The sequence below is a fragment of the Rhinatrema bivittatum genome, chromosome 1 (assembly GCF_901001135.1).
Source record: "Rhinatrema bivittatum chromosome 1, aRhiBiv1.1, whole genome shotgun sequence".
Lineage (NCBI taxonomy): Eukaryota > Metazoa > Chordata > Amphibia > Gymnophiona > Rhinatrematidae > Rhinatrema > Rhinatrema bivittatum.
In genome coordinates, this window is record NC_042615.1 from 447,061,771 (window position 1) to 447,079,155 (window position 17,385).

Sequence of the window (17,385 nt, forward strand, 5' to 3'; positions counted from 1 at the left end):
AGTATGCTGATGCAGCATTTTAAATCTAATCCCTGCTACTGTGGTTGGAGGCAGAATGTTTAGAGAGCTGCTCTGTGCCCCTTGCTGTCCATCTCTCCTCTCCCAATAAGAGTGTCCCTCTTTACATTTCCCTTCCATGGCGCTTCCTGCAACATGAAACTTGGAGGCGAAGGGGTAGATAAGATGAACAGCAGGGACACAGGAAATGCCCAGCAGAAAACAAAGCCGTAATCTGACTGCTCGTGTACTTTTGCAGCTCTCCTATGCTTATCCTTGCCCCAAGGGCCCATTTGGCAGCTACAGGCATGACTGGAGAGTGTATATGAGCATGTGTGTGTGTGTGGGGGGGGGGGGGGGGGGGGGGGAGCAGTGTTCCACTGCAGTGCTTCCCTAAAATGGCACTGGTATACGTCCCTAAAGCAAGCAGAAGCAGGCTTCCCTTCAGCCTGGGTATTTGGCATCTTAGAAATATGCTGTTCTAGAGGGAATGTTGTCCCTGCCTACTTCTAGGCCTACATAACCTGTCTCCAAGAGGGGGGGTTACCGCAGGGAGAGATGCATACTACTTCCTTTTTTTCTGCTGCAGACTGAGGAGGACGGGGGGAGGAGGAATAAGGTGTTGCATTTCCCGGCTGCGGCAGGCCCGCAGCCGGCTCTACTCACCCCCGACGCCCAGGACCTGGACCTGACACTTCCTCCTTGGCAGCTATAGGCAGTCGTCTACGTGCTTGCACTCCTGCCACGCTCCCAGGCCTCTCCAGCAGCTCCGCAGCCTCCTCCGTTCCCGGTCATGTCTCCCCACATGTGTCGAGGGGAGACGCTGCCATCTCCTATTTCTGACCTGTCCACCTTAAGCGCGCGCATGCGCACCTTCGCTGACTTTAAAGGGGCTGCGGCGGGAAACCCTCCCAGGGTCCTGGATGATGACGTCTCTCAGCCTTACTATATAAGGCAGGCTCCGGCATTCAGTCTTCGCCTTGGCAACAGGTCTCCATGCTTCCTGTCGTGTGCTTAGTTGCTGCTCATTCGTGTTCCTGTTCCAGTACCTGTTCCTGTTCCAGTGTTCGTGTTCCAGTTCCAGCTTCCTGTTCCCGCTACCCTCTGGACGGATTCCTTGGTTTTGACCCTCGCTTATACCTCACCTTGTCTTCAGCCACCTGCCCTGACTTCAGCTTGAACCTGACCTTGTCTTCAGCCGCCTGCCCTGACTTCAGCTTGAACCTGACCTTGTCTTCAGCCGCTTGCCCTGACTCCAGCTTGAACCTAATCTCGTCTCCTGCTGATCGTCTTAGGAACTGGCCTTCTTTTAGGCTCCTCCCTACTCACTTTGTTCCTAATTGCTTGCCTGCTTCAGTATGTCTGGGCTTCTGGAACCTGGTCTTGCCTTCGACTTTGCTACTTCGGACCCTGCATCTCCGCTGCTTCCTGGCATCCTCCCTTGGACACTCTCTCCAGGATCAACCATGAGGAGGCCCGCCTAAGAACAGCCGGCCCCGGTACCCAAGGACTCAAACCTGTGGGGAACGAGGGCTGGTATTGGCGAAGCTCCAGTCGGCCTCTGCTTCCCGTTCGGCCCCGCCTTCTGACAGTGGGGACCCGGGGGGGGGGTTCTCCACGGGTAGTGACAACACCACCTCGGGCCAAGGGGTCTACCTCCACAACATAAGGGATATATCCTCCTGATCTCAATTTCTGCCTTGCAATTCATTTCACTTGTGATAGAGAAAGGGAAGGAGTGAGAGATGGGAAGCCCAGTTTTTAGCTCCTTCTCCAACCCTCAATATGCTGGTGGGTTTTTGGGTACTTTGTACCCATGGGGCCTGCAAGCTGAATTTTTCTTTGAAAATCCTGTGATGGCTGGTAGCACATGAATCTTGCTTTTACCTCCACATACTTTAGAGGCACAAATTATGCAGGTTAAACAATCAATGGTGATTTCGAAATGAAAAACTCTGTGACTACTTCTGCTGATCAGCCGTAAATCCATGTTGCGAAGAGGGTGGTTTAGTGTGCCCTTGGGCCTCAGCCCGGCCCCAGACGTGTCCAGGGCCGAACTGAGGGTTGACGTGGTTCAGCATGGCTGACGGGCTGACCCTCTGCCGGGCCTGCAAGCTCCCAGAGCCAACAACAGAAGATGTTGGTAGGGGAACGGTCCTCCGACTGTTCCGAGCCCATTCGGACCTGCCACTTGAATCGGCAAGGAGCAGCAGGCCGGCCTGAGGATGAGGGCAGACGGAGGCCTTGACACGTAGACAGGACTATGATTGATGCGACGGCATCTCTGACAAGACTGGGTTGATGCGACGGCATCACAAGCATGACGAGGAGCTTGATCCAAACAAGACAAGACGTAAGGCAGGAGGACATTGGCACTGTCTCTCAGGGCGCCCTACTCAGCCCACCCACGGGACTGAGTCACGGACCACCCTGTCCCACTGCGCGCCCTACACAGCCCCAAGAGGTTGGTCATGGACCACGAGGAGAGCGGGACAAGCGCAGGGAAGACCCAGGCAAGGAGGAACTCCAATGATGGAATCGATGTCACCCGAAGCTCCATCTATGGCTGGCGGGAACAGAGGCTCAGGAGCACAGGGACAATCCCACCTGCAGGCCACTCCATTCTCGGGCACACATCGTCTGAGAACCACAGCTTTACAGGAACAGAAGACTCAGGAGCACCAGACGAAAACGCAGGGAAGAACATCCGGACAGGCAGGCACATCAGGATGTGGAAGATCATGATGAGACATCAGGATATGGACCGGGACCTCAGGCAAGACACCAAGACAGGAAGACATGGTACGAAGGCAGACGAGACGAGAAGCTCCACGAAGAAAAGAAGACCTTACAAGGCTCTGGCAGGCAGGAGCCTCCAGAGGGGATAACACTCCAATGCAAGGCAACGAACAGACTGACAGAGCAGCCCTTTATAGGGCTAAAGCAGGAAGTCCACTCTCTAGGTGGGGCCAGCACACTTCCTGTGCCTGGCCCTTTAAATCATGAAGAGAGGCGCGCGCCGGTGCCTAAGGAGCAGGAAGCAGGGTTGTGCAGGACTGTGGACAGCAGCCTGCACAGCGTCTGTACGTACAGACGCAGGCTGGGTCTGAGGAGCAGGCCCTGACGTTGGCAGCGGCTCCAGCCGCAGCGGGGAGCCCCGGGGGCAGCTCCAGCCGCCGGATAGAAGCGGGGCTTGCGGCCTAGTGCCGCGAAGATGCCGGTAACTTTGGCAGCATCCCAAGCTGCGTTGGACGGTGGAGAAGTCCGCGGCACCGGCCACAGGGAAGAGGGCATCCGGGACGGCCTCCAGGCCATATAAGCCAGGCGAGACTGCAGCTCCAGCCATGTGGGAAGGCCTGATGATGGCGTCCGGCCACGTCGGGTGAAACAGGAGCAGCATGGTGAGTGAGCCTGCTCGCGGGGAAGCCCGCGGGCAGGGAGTTCATAACAATCCAAGTCTGGCACTTCCCCTTTTCCCATGGCAGTTCTCAAAGGAGTCTTTTCCACTGGTAAACACTCATTTCCCCAGGGAGAATCTCTGAAAATTGCTCTCACAGGGTGATAGAGGACTGGGAGATGGCAAGGTAGTAAGAAATGTCGGGACTGAGAGCTGAGATAGTGAGTGAAAGGCACAGAAGGCTTGAAAAGGGTGAGGGACAGAGAGCTAGGAAGGGGCATGGAATGGAGACTGGGGTTTGGCACAAGTGGTAACAGAGGGATAGAAAGGGACAAAAGGACAGAGGGACAGAGGGGTGGACAGTAAGGATGTGCTATCATTTTTATCGGCAGAGACAACATTGGCTATATCGTTACATATCGTTTCTAAAATGAAACGAAAGAAAAACCACCACCAATTTATTTTAGATTTTTTTCATCGTACACACTATTTATTTTTGTGTACAATATTGCAAATAGTGCACACTTAATGGAAATAGTGCACTCTAAAATGTTACAGTCAGTCATCTTAAAACCAGATCAATAAAAGTAGTTTGCTGCTCCATCCCATTGGCTCTCTTTCCACTGTAACTTTTGTGTTCCCAAGGTTACAAGGTGGACTATGGGAGAAGATGCCACCTGGGAACTAAACACACATATGTGAACTCAGTTTATAAAATGTTGCACAAAAGAACCTATCAGCACCAGAGGGTCCTGTCTACCTCCACTGTGCCTGCCTGTCTTGCCCCTATCAACACCAGAGGGACCTGACTGTTGGGTGGGACAAGAGAATGGGAATTGGTGAGCTAAACTGCAGAGACAGGGCTGGAATGGTTGAAAGACTTGTATGGAAGGGTAGGCAAGGAAAAGATGGGCAGATGAAGGCTAGAAAAGACAATGATGCTGAGACAGAGAGGCAAGGGAACAAGATGGAGAATAGATGAGAGAAAAGTAATAGATTAATGAGATTCAGAATTGGCAGAGATTTGAAGGAACAGCAGTGGAGAGAAGTGACATGAAAGAGGAATGTCATACAGATGAAGGGATGGGAGGAGAAAGGAGATGAATAGATGGAAAAGAAAAATGGAAAGAAAGGACCCATGAAGAGGAGAAATAATAGAATGATATATAAAAATACAAAAGGTAAATGCATTTATTTTTAACTTATATATCTGAGTTTACAGCTTTGGAAAATTTTCAAGAATTTTTAAGGGTAATGTACGTCTCACAGGTATGTGTTGCGCTTGGAGGTGGACCCTTGTCCTGGAGCAGCTCCCCGGTAAGGACCAGGAAGCACCTGCCTCCAGGGGGTGGAGCACAGGAGGAGACAGAGGCTAAGATGAGCTTCACCACTGGAAGCCTGAGGTCCCCCTGGGTGGAGCCCGTAGGGACCCGGGCCGCTTGGACTTAGGTGGGACTCACAGGGTCTCCCGGAGAGGTAGTAGAGAGGCATGCCCACGATCAGCAAGGGAGCGTGGTTGGACTTCACGCTGTTGGCCTGGAGAGGCAAGGAAGGCCCAAACAGTGTGGGCGATGATAAGGCAAGGGACAGAGCCAGAATCAGAAGACGTGGTCAATGGCAGCCAAGGTCAGAATCCGAGAATCAGTCCGAGGAGTAGTCAACGAGGCAGAGGTCAGGTTCTGGGTTCAGACGAAGTCACAAGGCAGGCAGAGGTCAAGATGCAGGCAGCGGACAGGAAGGTCAAGGAACAGGCCGCAGTCAGTACCAGAGAGACAGTCCGAGGGTACTACCTGGGAGGATGGACAGACAGGCGCTGGAACCAAAGGACGCTGGAACAGAAGGACGCTGGAACAAGACTGGAACAAGACTGGAACAAGACTGGGAATGCTGAGCAAACTAGTACATTTACAGTGCTGACCCGATTGCCAAGGCAAGGAAGTGCAGGCAGGGACTTCCTTATATCATTCCATCAATCAGAGCGCACCGCAGAGCTAGGACCCGCCCCTGGCCCTACAAGAGGCCGGGCAGTCCGCACGTGTAGGGGCATCACCAATGCCACTGGAGACGCCGAACTCCGGCATGAGGCCTGATGCGCAGTGGAAGGCCCAGCAACTGCCACTGTGGGGCGCTGAGGCCTAGAGGAGCTTGCGGCTGCCGCTGGGGAGGCCAACCCGTGACCTGCAGAGGAGCTAGCGAGGTGAGCAGGCCCATGCGTGGGCCAGGCACAGACGGGGCGCACAACAGTTCCCCCCCTTCTAGGCCTCCCTTTACATGGCTGTGGCTTGTCAGGATGGGTTCTATGGAAGGCTTTAAGGAGTTCTTAGTCGAGAATGTTATGGGAAGGTTCCCATGAATTCTAGGCCCCATAACCCTCCCAGGCTAGGAGGTATTCCCATCTACCTCAACGCCGATGGACGTTGAGGACCTCCCTTACCTGAAGAGATGATTCTGGTTCAGTGGAGATCCATGGAGGTGAAGGATCTCTATGAGAGGCTCAGGAAAGGATCAGAGGCTTCAACTGCAAGACATGGAACGTGTTATGGATGCCCATGGCACATGGTAGCTGTTGCTGATACAATACTGCTCCCACTCTTTGAAGCACCGGAAACGAACCAATGTACTTGGGAGCCAGGCGATGAGAAGGAAGTCTCAAGCTTATGTGTCAAGTACTTAACCATACCTTCTGACCAGGACAGAAGAATGGAGCGGAATGTCTGTGGGACGTACGAGGAGAGATTGAAGAATCTAAATATGTACACCCTGGAGGAAAGGAGGAGCAGAGGTGATATGATACAGACTTTCAGATACTTGAAAGGTTTTAATGATCCAAAGGCAACGACAAACCTTTACCATAAGAAAAAAATCAGCAGAACCAGGGGTCACAATTTGAAGCTCCAGGGAGGAAGATTCAGAACCAATGTCAGGAAGTATTTCTTCACGGAGAGGGTGGTGGATGCCTGGAATGCCCTTCCGGAGGAAGTGGTGAAGACCAGAACTGTGAAGGACTTCAAAGGGGCGTGGGATAAACACTGTGGATCCATAAAGTCAAGAGGCCGCCAATGAAGAGTGGGTGACTCGCCAGAATGATGGCTACTGCCTGGAGACAATACCTTTATTCAATAAACATACACATGGTTACTGTGACTCCAACATCGCTCTAAGCTTCAACAGCAAGAGGAAATGTGGAAAAAAGGATTTGCACTCACAAAGACGGGAGTAGCTGGCTTGTTACGGCGGTTACTACCCCAAACCAAATAAGCCTGATACTTCACTTTCAATGCATATCCAGCATAGTTCTCTGCTTCAACAGCAGGGGAGAAGAAAAACTGATACTTCACACATCCAGCAGAGCTCTCCGCTTCAACGGCAGGGGAGAAGAAAAAAAAGGGTTCGCACTCACAAAGCGGGGAGTAGCTGGCTTGTTACGGCGGTTACTACCCCAAACCAAATATGCCTGATACTTCACTTTCGATGCATATCCAGCATAGCTCTCTGCTTCAACGGCAGGGGAGAAGAAAAACAACCAATAAGGGCTGTATAACATAGTCTGGGAAAAAACAAATGAGCATGGGTGTAGCTTGCTTATTGCGGCGATTACTACCCCTAACTAATCAAGCTAGATATTTCACTTGGATGCAGCTCCATCACTGCTCTCTACATTAATGGTGGGGGAGGAAGGGAAATAGAACCAAGAGCTAAGAGAAACAGATAAGTATGAGAGAAAAAATGTGTGAAGCTTGCTGGGCAGACTGGATGGGCCGTTTGGTCTTCTTCTGCCGTCATTTCTTTTTTTTTTTTTTTTTTTTTAATTTATAATTTATTATGTTTTTCAACATTCATACAAATGTAAATGAAAGCAAGAAAATATTAATTCACATCATCAATAATATAATCAGAAAAATCATTTCCCCTCATTCATCATGTAAACTTAATATCCAGTCCACTTAAAGGGGAGCTATTAACAGGAAATTATAAAAGGAAAATTTTTCATAACACTTATGAAACGCTAGGAGAAAACTATTATTTATCCAGTTATATCCCGTAAAGGAGGGTGGTCATCTAGCCTATCCACCCTTATCTACAAGAAAAGATTCTAGATGTGGCGGATCCAAAAATATAAATTTATTTCTCTGAAATGTGACTATGCACTTACACGGAAATTTGAGGTAAAAAGTTGCCCCTAGGGACAACACTCTCTGCCTCAAATTTAAAAAATGCTTCCGTCTCATCTGCGTTTCTCTTGAAACGTCCGGAAAGATTTGGATTTTTTGACCACAGAATATACTATCTTTATTTCTGAAGTAATTTTGAAGAACCAAATCTTTTTCATTCTCCAGACTGAATACCACTAACAAGGTGGCTCTCGTTTGAATGTCATCCATAGAAGACTCTAAAAACACAGTTAAATTAGGACTTTCTGAGACTAAGACATCAATCCCACCTTCAGGGGTTGATGTATCTCTTTTTTTAACAGGCAAATAATACATCTTAGATATAGTTAATTCCTTCACTATGCCCAGGATTTCTCTAACATATTTGTTAAATAGTTCTACGGCTGATAACAATCTAAAACATGGAAAATTTAAAAGTCTTAGATTTTTTTTTCTTAAAGCATTTTCAAAACTCTCCATTTTTTTATGCATAATTAAAGAGTCCTTTATGGATACAACACTAGTCGCTTGTAACGTTGCTATCTGACCGAATTATGACTCAATCTGAGTTTCCAAGTGAACAAACTTTTTACTGTGATCCTCCAAAGTTTTCCTGGTTTCAACAGTCAAGGTGGTGGATTGGGCTATGGTAAAGGATAACATCCTTTCCATTTTGGTGACCACCTTCCACACATCAGTCAGAGAGATGTTATCTGGTGGGACTAAGTCATCAGGTATTTCAAATTGATTAGGTAGTTCATTAATAGGTAATAGCCCATCTTGTGTCCCTGACAATTGAACCCTTGGGTCTGGCGATGCTATTGCCAGTATTTGGGAGCCTGAATCTCCAATGGCTCCTTCCTCCCCTAAGGTTACTACGGGTAACTGTTTTTCGGCAGGGCTACCGGAGGAACCCGAGGAGAAAGAGATGTCAGGGATGACGTCTCTTACAGTTTGGCTTACCCTTCTAACGAGGTGCTGATCCATCGGACCTGTTACCTCTGCCCTCGTAGGCGTTGAAGCCGCCATCTTGGCCTTCCTTTTCTTTCCCATTCAGATCTTCACATAAAGAGACAAGTCTCACTTCAGGGAATTAACAGCCAAGAAGCTCTCCCAGGGGCGCGCCCCTTTGGCGCGCGGCTTCGGCGCGCCGGCGGCTGTGCGCCGCTGTCCTCAGGTTTAAATAGGGGACAGCGGCGCTTTAGATGACGTCACTGGCTAGGCGGGGCTGGTCTCCCTCTCTCCGGCACAGCGTCCCTCTCAGCCGGGTAAGTCTCCACGCGCTCGGTATCTCAAAGCGCGTCTCTCCTCAGTCAGCTCCCACCTTTCTCCGCTGTCCTCAGGTTTAAATAGGGGACAGCGGCGCTTTAGATGACGTCACTGGCTAGGCGGGGCTGGTCTCCCTCTCTCCGGCACAGCGTCCCTCTCAGCCGGGTAAGTCTCCACGCGCTCGGTATCTCAAAGCGCGTCTCTCCTCAGTCAGCTCCCCTTCTGCCGTCATTTCTATGTTTCTATGTAAGTACGCTTGGAGCATTCAGTGGCATGGGTAAGCGCTCTTTGACTTGATTCCACACCTGTCGAATGGTGTGGGCCATGAACTGTGCTGCTGGGGAAGGAACAGTCAGAGGAACTGGAAGTGGCATCTGAGATTGTCATCCAAATACCACAGAGAACGGGGATACATTGGTGGCGGCAGCAACGTGGGTATTATGCGACAACTCAGCCCAGGGTAGCAAATCAGACCAGTTGTCCTGCTGGTCATTCATGTAGGAACGGAGGAATGTTTTCAAGGTCTGATTGGTCCTTTCAGCTTGACGATTGGCCTGTGGATGATAGGCCGATGTAAAATTCAAGGTAATATTACATTTCTTGCATAAGGAGCGCCAGTATCTGGCAGCAAACTGTGGTCCTCGGTCAGATATTATCTCTTTTGGGAGTCCATGGAGATGAAAAATGTGTTTTAGGAACAACTTGGCTAGTTCTGGGGCTGATGGGAGGCCCGGCAAGGGAATAAAGTGACCCATTTGAGAAAAACGGTCGATGATGACCCAAATTACAGTATTGTTCTGAGACAGAGGCAGGTCTGTGATGAAGTCCGTTGAGATGCTGGACCATGGCTTGGTAGGTGCTGGAAGTGGCTGGAGTAGGCCCCAAGGCCTTCCGGTAGGTGGCTTCTGTTGGGTGCAGATGGGACATGAATCCACATAGATACGAGAGTCTTGCACCATGTTGGGCCCATTTCAGAACTCATTCACGTAATCTTCGTGGAACGACAGTTTTCCCCACTGGAGCTGTGGTGGTCATGGAAAGGGATTTGTAGGCAGGATCTATGATGTGTCTGGGAACATCAGGAACATCCTCTGGTTCAAAGGATCTCAGCAGTGCATCAGCACAGAGGTTCTTGGGACCTGGGCGATAGCGTAGGACAAAATTGAATCGGTCAAAGAAAAGCGCCCATTGGGCTTGTCTAGGATTCAAGAGCTGAGCTTCTTTCAGGTGCTCAAGATTCTTATGGTCCGTGAAAATGGTAAATTTATGTTGCACCCTTTCCAACCAGAGGCGCCACTCTTGGAGTGTCAACTGGATGGCGAGAAGTTCTCGATAACCCACGGTGTAGTGCTGCTCTGTGGGAGAGAACTTGTGGGAGTAGAATGAACAAGGTATTAATTTACCCTTTGGAGAAAACTGACTTAAGACGGCTCCTGCTCCAATTGCGGAGGTGTCGACTTCCATGACGAATGGACATCTTGGGTCTGAATGCTGAAGACAAGGACCAGAACAGACCTCTTTTAATGTCTTGAAAGGCGGCTTATGCTTTGGGTGTCCACACATGAGTGTAAGCCCTTTTCTTGGTCATGGCGGTGAGCGGAGCAGCTAGGGTAGAATAGTTGGTAATGAAGCTCCGGTAATAATTGGTGAAACCAAGGAAATGTTGTAAGGCCCGTAGGCCTACTGGCTGGAGCCAATCTTAGATCCCTTGGACTTTCTCTGGATCCATGGAAAAACCTTGATCGGATATGATGTACCCTAGGAAGGGTAAGCGATTTCGCTTGAAGAGGCATTTTTCTAACTTGGCATATAGATGATTTTCTCTTAGACGATGGGATTCGAGGTCCTTGGAAAAGATCAAGATGTTGTCAAGATATACGACTACGAATGAGTACAAGAGGTCTCGGAGGATTTTGTTTATAAGGAGTTGAAAGACCACTGGGGCATTTCATAGCCCAAAGGGCATCACTGTATATTCATAGTGACCATCCCTCATATTGAATGTGGGTTTCCAGATATCTTCGGGTTGGATATGTACCAGATTGTACCCACCCCTCAGATCCAACTTGGTGAGGATCCGTGCCCCATAAAGGCGGTCAAACAGCTAACTGATAAGGGACAGAGTGTAATGGTCTTTGCAGGTTATGGCATTGAGCCCTCTGTAATCTATACAAGGGTGTAGACCGCTGTCCTTCTTCTTAACGAAGAAAAAGCCCGCTCCAACAGGAGAATCAGAGGGACGAATGAACCCTTTTTCTAGGTTATCTTTGATATACTCAGACATGGCTAGGGTTTCTGGGTGAGACAATGGGTAAGTTCTGCCCTTGGGAGGCGTCGTGTCCAGCAGAAGCTCTAAGGAGAAATTGAATTTGCGTAACGGAGGCAAGGTATCCACCTTCTGCTTTGAGAAGACGTCTTCGAACTCAACATATTGAGTAGGCAAACCAGATAGAGTGGTAGACTTCATGACAGAGACTGCTGGGGATACTTGACGTAGGCATGTATTCTGGCATTTGGAACCCCACTGCACCAACTGCAGGGAATGCCAATCGAACTGGGGTTCATGGATCTGGAGTCAAGGCAGCCCCAGGATGACTGGATGTGTGGAATGTTTAAACACATAGGACACTTCCTCCTCATGGAGAGTGCCCACGGTAAGACGGACAGCCACTGCTCGATGGGTGATGAGCCCTGGAAGATGTTCTCCTTGAATGGAGGCGATGCAGAGGCTCACATCTAATGGCTGAAGAGGAATATTCAGAAGCTTGACGATGTCATCCATGATGAAGCTGCCACTTGCTCCTGTATTGACCAGAGCAGTGGTGGCAAAGGAGTGGGCCTGTATGCCCAGAGAGACTGGAAGCAGGAGTTGGGGGCCAGTGACAGTAGTGCCTAAGCTTGGGACCCCCGCAGGCTCAGGCGTTGCAATTTTCTGGACTGGCCAGACAAAAGTGCCGAAGATGTCCGGAAGTGCCACAGTAAAGGCAAAGACCCTCCTTCCTCCGACAGAAACATTTAGTCAGAGTCAATCACCCATGGTTCACCTCCAAGGGTTCCTCCATGGGAGAAAGTGGTGGTGCTGGAATCTTGGCTGGAAGATTCTGGACACGCGTGGGACGTGGTGTAGGAGAGTGGGAAGCCTTTACTTCTAGGCGCCTTTGCCGGAGATGATGGTCAATCTTCCCGGTGAGGGAAATCAGGCACTCTGGAGACGGAGTCTCACGGATGGAGAGTTCATCTTTGAGAGCGCTGGAGAGTCCATCTAGGAAGATGGCTTGCAGACAATCTTCTTGCCACCTGAGTTCAGTAGCCAGGGTCCTAAACTCTACCGTATACTCAGAGAGGGTCCGAGACCCTTGACGGAGATGGAGTAGACTGTGGCTGGCTACAGCTTGGTGGCCTGGGTCTCCGAAGGTCTGCTTGAAGAGAGCAATAAACTCAGGTAGCTTGGAAAGCATAGGATCAGATTGTTCCCATAAGGGAGAGGCCCATGCCAGAGTGTTCCCTTCCAGGCGGGAAAGACTGAAGGTCACTTTGGTTGATTCCTTCATGAACAAGGATGGTTGCAGTACAAATTGCATGAAGCACTGATTGAGGAAGCCGTGACAGGAGCGTGGGTCCCTGTTGTATCGGGGAGGTTCAGGGAGTGCCAACGATGCTTTGGGTAGCATAGAGGCCAATAGGCCCATGGGATTGGCCCGAGCTGTATCTCGCAGCTGGGAATGAAGCTCTTCCACTGAAGAGGCTTGCAATTTCAAAGCCTTGCGATGTTCCTGGATTGTGGTGGCCAAACCCAGTAGGGCCCTGGTGGTGGGAGACTTTGCCAAGTCCATGGCCTTGGCAACCTGTTGCGCTTGGAGGTGGACCCTTCTCCTGGAGCAGTGGAGAACGGCTCCCTGATAGGGACCAGGAAGCACCTGCCGCCAGGGGGCGGAGCACAGGAGGAGACAGAGGCTAGGATGAGCTTCACCACTGGAAGCCCAAGGTCCCCCTGGGTGAAGCCCGTAGGGACCCGGGCCGCTTGGACTTAGGTGGGCCTCGCAGGGTCTCCCAGAGAGGTAGTAGACATGCGTGCCCACGATCAGCAAGGGAGCGCGGTCAGATTTCACGCTGTTGGCCTGGAGAGGCATAGGCGATGATAAGGCAAGGGACAGAGCCAGAATCAGAAGACGTGGTCAATGGCAGCCGAGGTCAGAATCGAGGATCTGTCCGAGCAGTAGTCAATGAGGCAGAGGTCAGGTTCTGGAGGTCAGACGAGGTCACAAGGCAGGCAGAGGTCAAGATGCAGACAGCGGACAGGAAGGTCAAGGATCAGGCCGAGGTCAGTACCAGAGAGACAGTCTGAGGGTACTACCTGGGAGGATGGACAGACAGACGCAGGAACAATAGGACGCTGGAAAAAGGCAGGAACAAGACTGGAACAAGACTGTGAACGCTGAGGCAAACTAGTATACTTACAATGCCGACCTGATTGCCAAGGCAAGGAAGTGCAGGCAGGGACTTCCTTATATCATTCCATCAATCAGGGCGTGCCACGGAGCTAGGATCCGCCCTTGGTCCTACATGAGGCTGGGCGGTCCGCGCGCGTGCAGGGGTGTGGCCAACGCCACTGGAGACCCCGAAGTCCGGCGTGAGGACTGGTGCACAGTGGAAGGCCCCGCGACCGTCGCTGCGGGACGCCGAGGCCTAGAGGAGCTTCCGGCTGCCGCTGGGGAGGCCAACCCATGACCTGCAGAGGAGCTAGCGAGGTGAGCTGGCCCGTACGCGGGCCGGGCACGGACGGGGTGCGCAACAGTATGTTGATCATAATGAGAACTGGGGTTATGAATATGATAGAGGATACAGTGCTAACAAAAAGCACATGAGTTACTAGCCCTTTGTGAATTACCAGCCCTTTGTGGTCTTGAAAATTCACAAACTACAAAAGTTTTTTTTGGTTGGTACTTTCAAAGATCTCACAGCCTCCTTAAACTACAATTGACATTGGCAGTTGACCTATAGCAGCGCTTCACTCTTGTTAGCTATATATCTTTTAATACTGAATAAATGGTAATTTGACTTTTTGCTATTTTTTTGAGGGGGAGGTAGGGAATATTGTAACATACCCCTCTCACGCTGACTTCCAAAAATTCACAATTCAAACTTGGGCTATCTGAGTACCAAAGCTTGTAAGTGACTGAGACCAAAGGAAGGCAGAGCAGGAAGTGTGTGCATGTGTGTGTGTGTTACTGTGTAACCCTACCCTGGTGTGAGTATCCTGCACGGGTGGGGCCAGAAACTCATTTGTAAGTTCTTGGGGGCAGGAACCCTGACTAGCTCTTTTCTGTTCTCCTTTCTCTAGGGTGTGGATCCTTTGGCTTGGAAGGAAAAGGCTTCTTTCGAGTCGCAGTATAAGGGTGGCTGACATCCTTCGCTGTGAGTGCTGTGTGCCCAAAAAAAGTTGCTGGATGCATTGGGTTAGTGTCCAAACTTATTTACTTAATAAGGTAGTTGTAGGTAGCACAATAAATATGCTTTCAGCACCACAGTCTTTTCTCGATTATAACTCTCTCATCTATCTGTGCAGGAGTCTTTCACAGGGCAAGGGATCCTACCACCCTCCTGGGTTAGCTGACATGGAGGTCTCAATGGGCAGGGCAACCTTTAAGCTGGACAGGAAAACCCCTTCCACAGGTGGGCAAAATTCCTGTCCTTGCACAGAGAGTAATCTCTTGTCTCTCCCCAGGGAGCTGAAGACTCTGGATTGGTGTCCTCTAACCTATTTGTAGTTCTTGTATTCAAGGTTTGCAAGCTCTTCCTCTCTTGGTATTTATCTCAGTCTCTGATTCTCCTCTGGATCCCTTATGGTAGGGATCTCTGGAAACAGGTTCTCTTACCCTTCTCCACTGCAGGTAGGAAGGGGCAGTCAAAAATCTTCCTCCTTGATGTCTTACCTTAATGTCCTTTTGCCTTAACCGAATCTAACGCCAGAGTAACTCCTCACAAAAGATCACCAACTCTGAGGGCAGGTCTTCCCTATCCCTGGGTGTGCCAAACACAGGGTTCCCCATGCCCTGAATCCAAGAAAGGCACAGGTGTCCCTGAGGCTTCTACTACGAAAAGCTCTAAATCCCGAAAATAACCCAGAGAGGTATCCAAACCTGCCAGGGTGTAGACTGGCAAGAACCTCCCCGCCTGACCCTGATTAGGAATCTCAGACTGGGATAGCCTATTCCCTCAGACTGAGCCTGAAAATGCAACAAAATGTAAGCGCTTACCAACTCCTAACTCTCCAAAAAGTATACGCGACTGCTTCTAGACTCTCAGGAGAGAGCTGTTATAAAGCATCCTAGGGGGAATGCCATTCTCAGGCCCCTCAAAAGGACGGACTGAATTTGAATGGGTCCTCATCCCATCCACAAACCTATTCTACCTATTGCTTCCCTGGGCATACTGGTAACCATAGAGTGACTCTTGGTTACACCTGATTGGGAAATTGAGACCCAGAGGATCGGTGGTAAGGGGTGAGGGTGGAGAAGGCCAAGGAGCCATGGCAGCTGGTGGTTGATGGGGGATATAAAGAGAAAAGATGGCAGATGGAGTGGATCAGAAGGGATAAGCTTCCAAAGCTGGTTTGAGAAAGTAGCTTAGCCCCTCAGTAGCTGAGATCTGCTGTTTAATAAAGAGATGTTGAAACATTTGCTTTGACTCCATAAAGAGAGTGGGAAACCTAAGAAGAGAAAAAATAGTCACTGCATGGAGATTGGTAGGGAAATGCTGTTAAATTTCTCTGATATGGTCAATTCTCTTTCAAGACTATGGTTTTTCTACATTTTAGTCAATAGTTTGTAACACACAATTGAATTTAGTTGCTAAAATACAGACAAAATGAATAGTGTACCATATGTATAGCCATACTAGAAATTCAGGGCTCCAGAAAAGATATGTGTGCCAGTGAAATGCTGTCATTGATTAGAATGCCAGGAAAATGCACATCATACTCTAATAAAATGATGAGAAAAAAGCACATACACACACACACACAACAAATCAAGATTGTTATTGCTATCCGTTTCATTTTCTGGGCTTTTCAATAAATATTTTTGTAGGAAGTGTTTTTCAAGCTGTTGAGTTAGACCAGATCTCTATGCAACAGGACCCGGTAATGTGGCAGAACTATATTCATGCCCTTGGATTCCTTCAGCACTGTTTGAAGTACTTCCTTTGGGAGGCACTCAGAAGCAGATCAAGATGACATCTACTGGCATGAGAAAAGGTTTAATTAATGCAATGGCAAGCTGTAGTGAGAAAAAATGCCTGAGAAATACACATTTTGTCAGAAGAAACTTGTTAAACTATCATGAGGTTATTTTAAGAAAATGGCAGGTTAACACAAAAAGTAAGATTTAGGCATGCTTAAAAATGAGTTTTGCAGGAAAATGTCTTTGTTTCCTTAACTAAAATCTGATTCCTTTATTTTTCCTCCCAGGCTGAAGGTGATTGAAAGGAAAGTAATGGAGCTGTGGTTTGGTATAAAGGACACGGTGCAAAAGAAGTTGATTGCAAAGGAAAAGTAATGGAAAAAAAAAAAGAAAGAAAGAAAGAAAGAAAACTAGTTATTCATGGGATGGGGGTGGTGGTGGAATGAATGACTCAAAATCATATACAATAATAATAGGATTCCCAGTGAACCTTCATTTTCCAAATCTGTGTGCTGAATACACAGCAAGTTTAGCCTTTAATTATATGGCACAGAATATCAGATATTATTCACCCCTGAGTTCTAAAGGAACTCCTGTATTATACTGCAGACTTGCTACTGGCAATGTGTAACCTATCACTACAATTTTCTCATTATACCTGAGGATTGGAGGGTGGCCAATAGAATGCCAATTTTTTGTAAAAAAAATATAAATAAATAAAGGGTTCATGGAATGATCCTGGAAACTACAGACTAGCGAGCCTAATGTCAGTGCCGGGCAAAATGGTGGAAATGATTGCTGAGAACAGAATTATAGGGCACAGAGATAAACATGGTTTAATGGAGAAGAGTCAGCATGGATTTAAACACAGAAACATAAATTGCTGTTATCTTTAACAGCTGGTGTAGAAGAATTGTTATTTAAGGTTTAAGATTGGGTAATCTGTTTGATATATTGGCCTTCTGGACTACCAACCAAGGATATTATGCAGTTGACTGAAATATTTGCTATGTGGCATTTGCATTTCAGTATCAGTAATATTATTATATAGTCAGAGATTTTTAATCTTCAAGTGGACATAAATACTGCAAGTAGTGCACAGGAGTTTATGGGGGCCATGACTGTGGTTGGAATGAAGCAAATAATTCAAGTATTTTTTCTTGAACCTGGATACATATTAAATCTCATATTTTGTCCAGAAACATTGATTAGATCAGGTAACATTTAATAATTGCAGAATTTAGAGATCCCTTGGGCTGATCACTGCTTACTATTGTTTATGTTATCAAATATTGTAGGTAGCCCCACTCAAAGAAAGGGAGATAAAGTTTATAGACAAAAAGTGGATTCAGAGCAATTTAAAAAAGCATTGGCACAAGTAGCTGACCAA

The 17,385-nt window shown here is 48.6% G+C and overlaps 1 long non-coding RNA gene across 1 annotated transcript in view; it reads left to right on the forward strand.

Moving 5' to 3' along the window:
• The window catches only part of LOC115093469, a 69,526-nt gene extending 52,848 nt beyond the window's left edge, over window positions 1-16,678 (forward strand). The window contains exons 2-4 of the long non-coding RNA XR_003857323.1: window positions 14,156-14,270; window positions 14,381-14,487; window positions 16,283-16,678. This is a non-coding gene — a long non-coding RNA (uncharacterized LOC115093469). The remainder of the gene's footprint in view (window positions 1-14,155; window positions 14,271-14,380; window positions 14,488-16,282) is intronic.
• The last annotated feature ends 707 nt before the right edge of the window (window positions 16,679-17,385 follow it).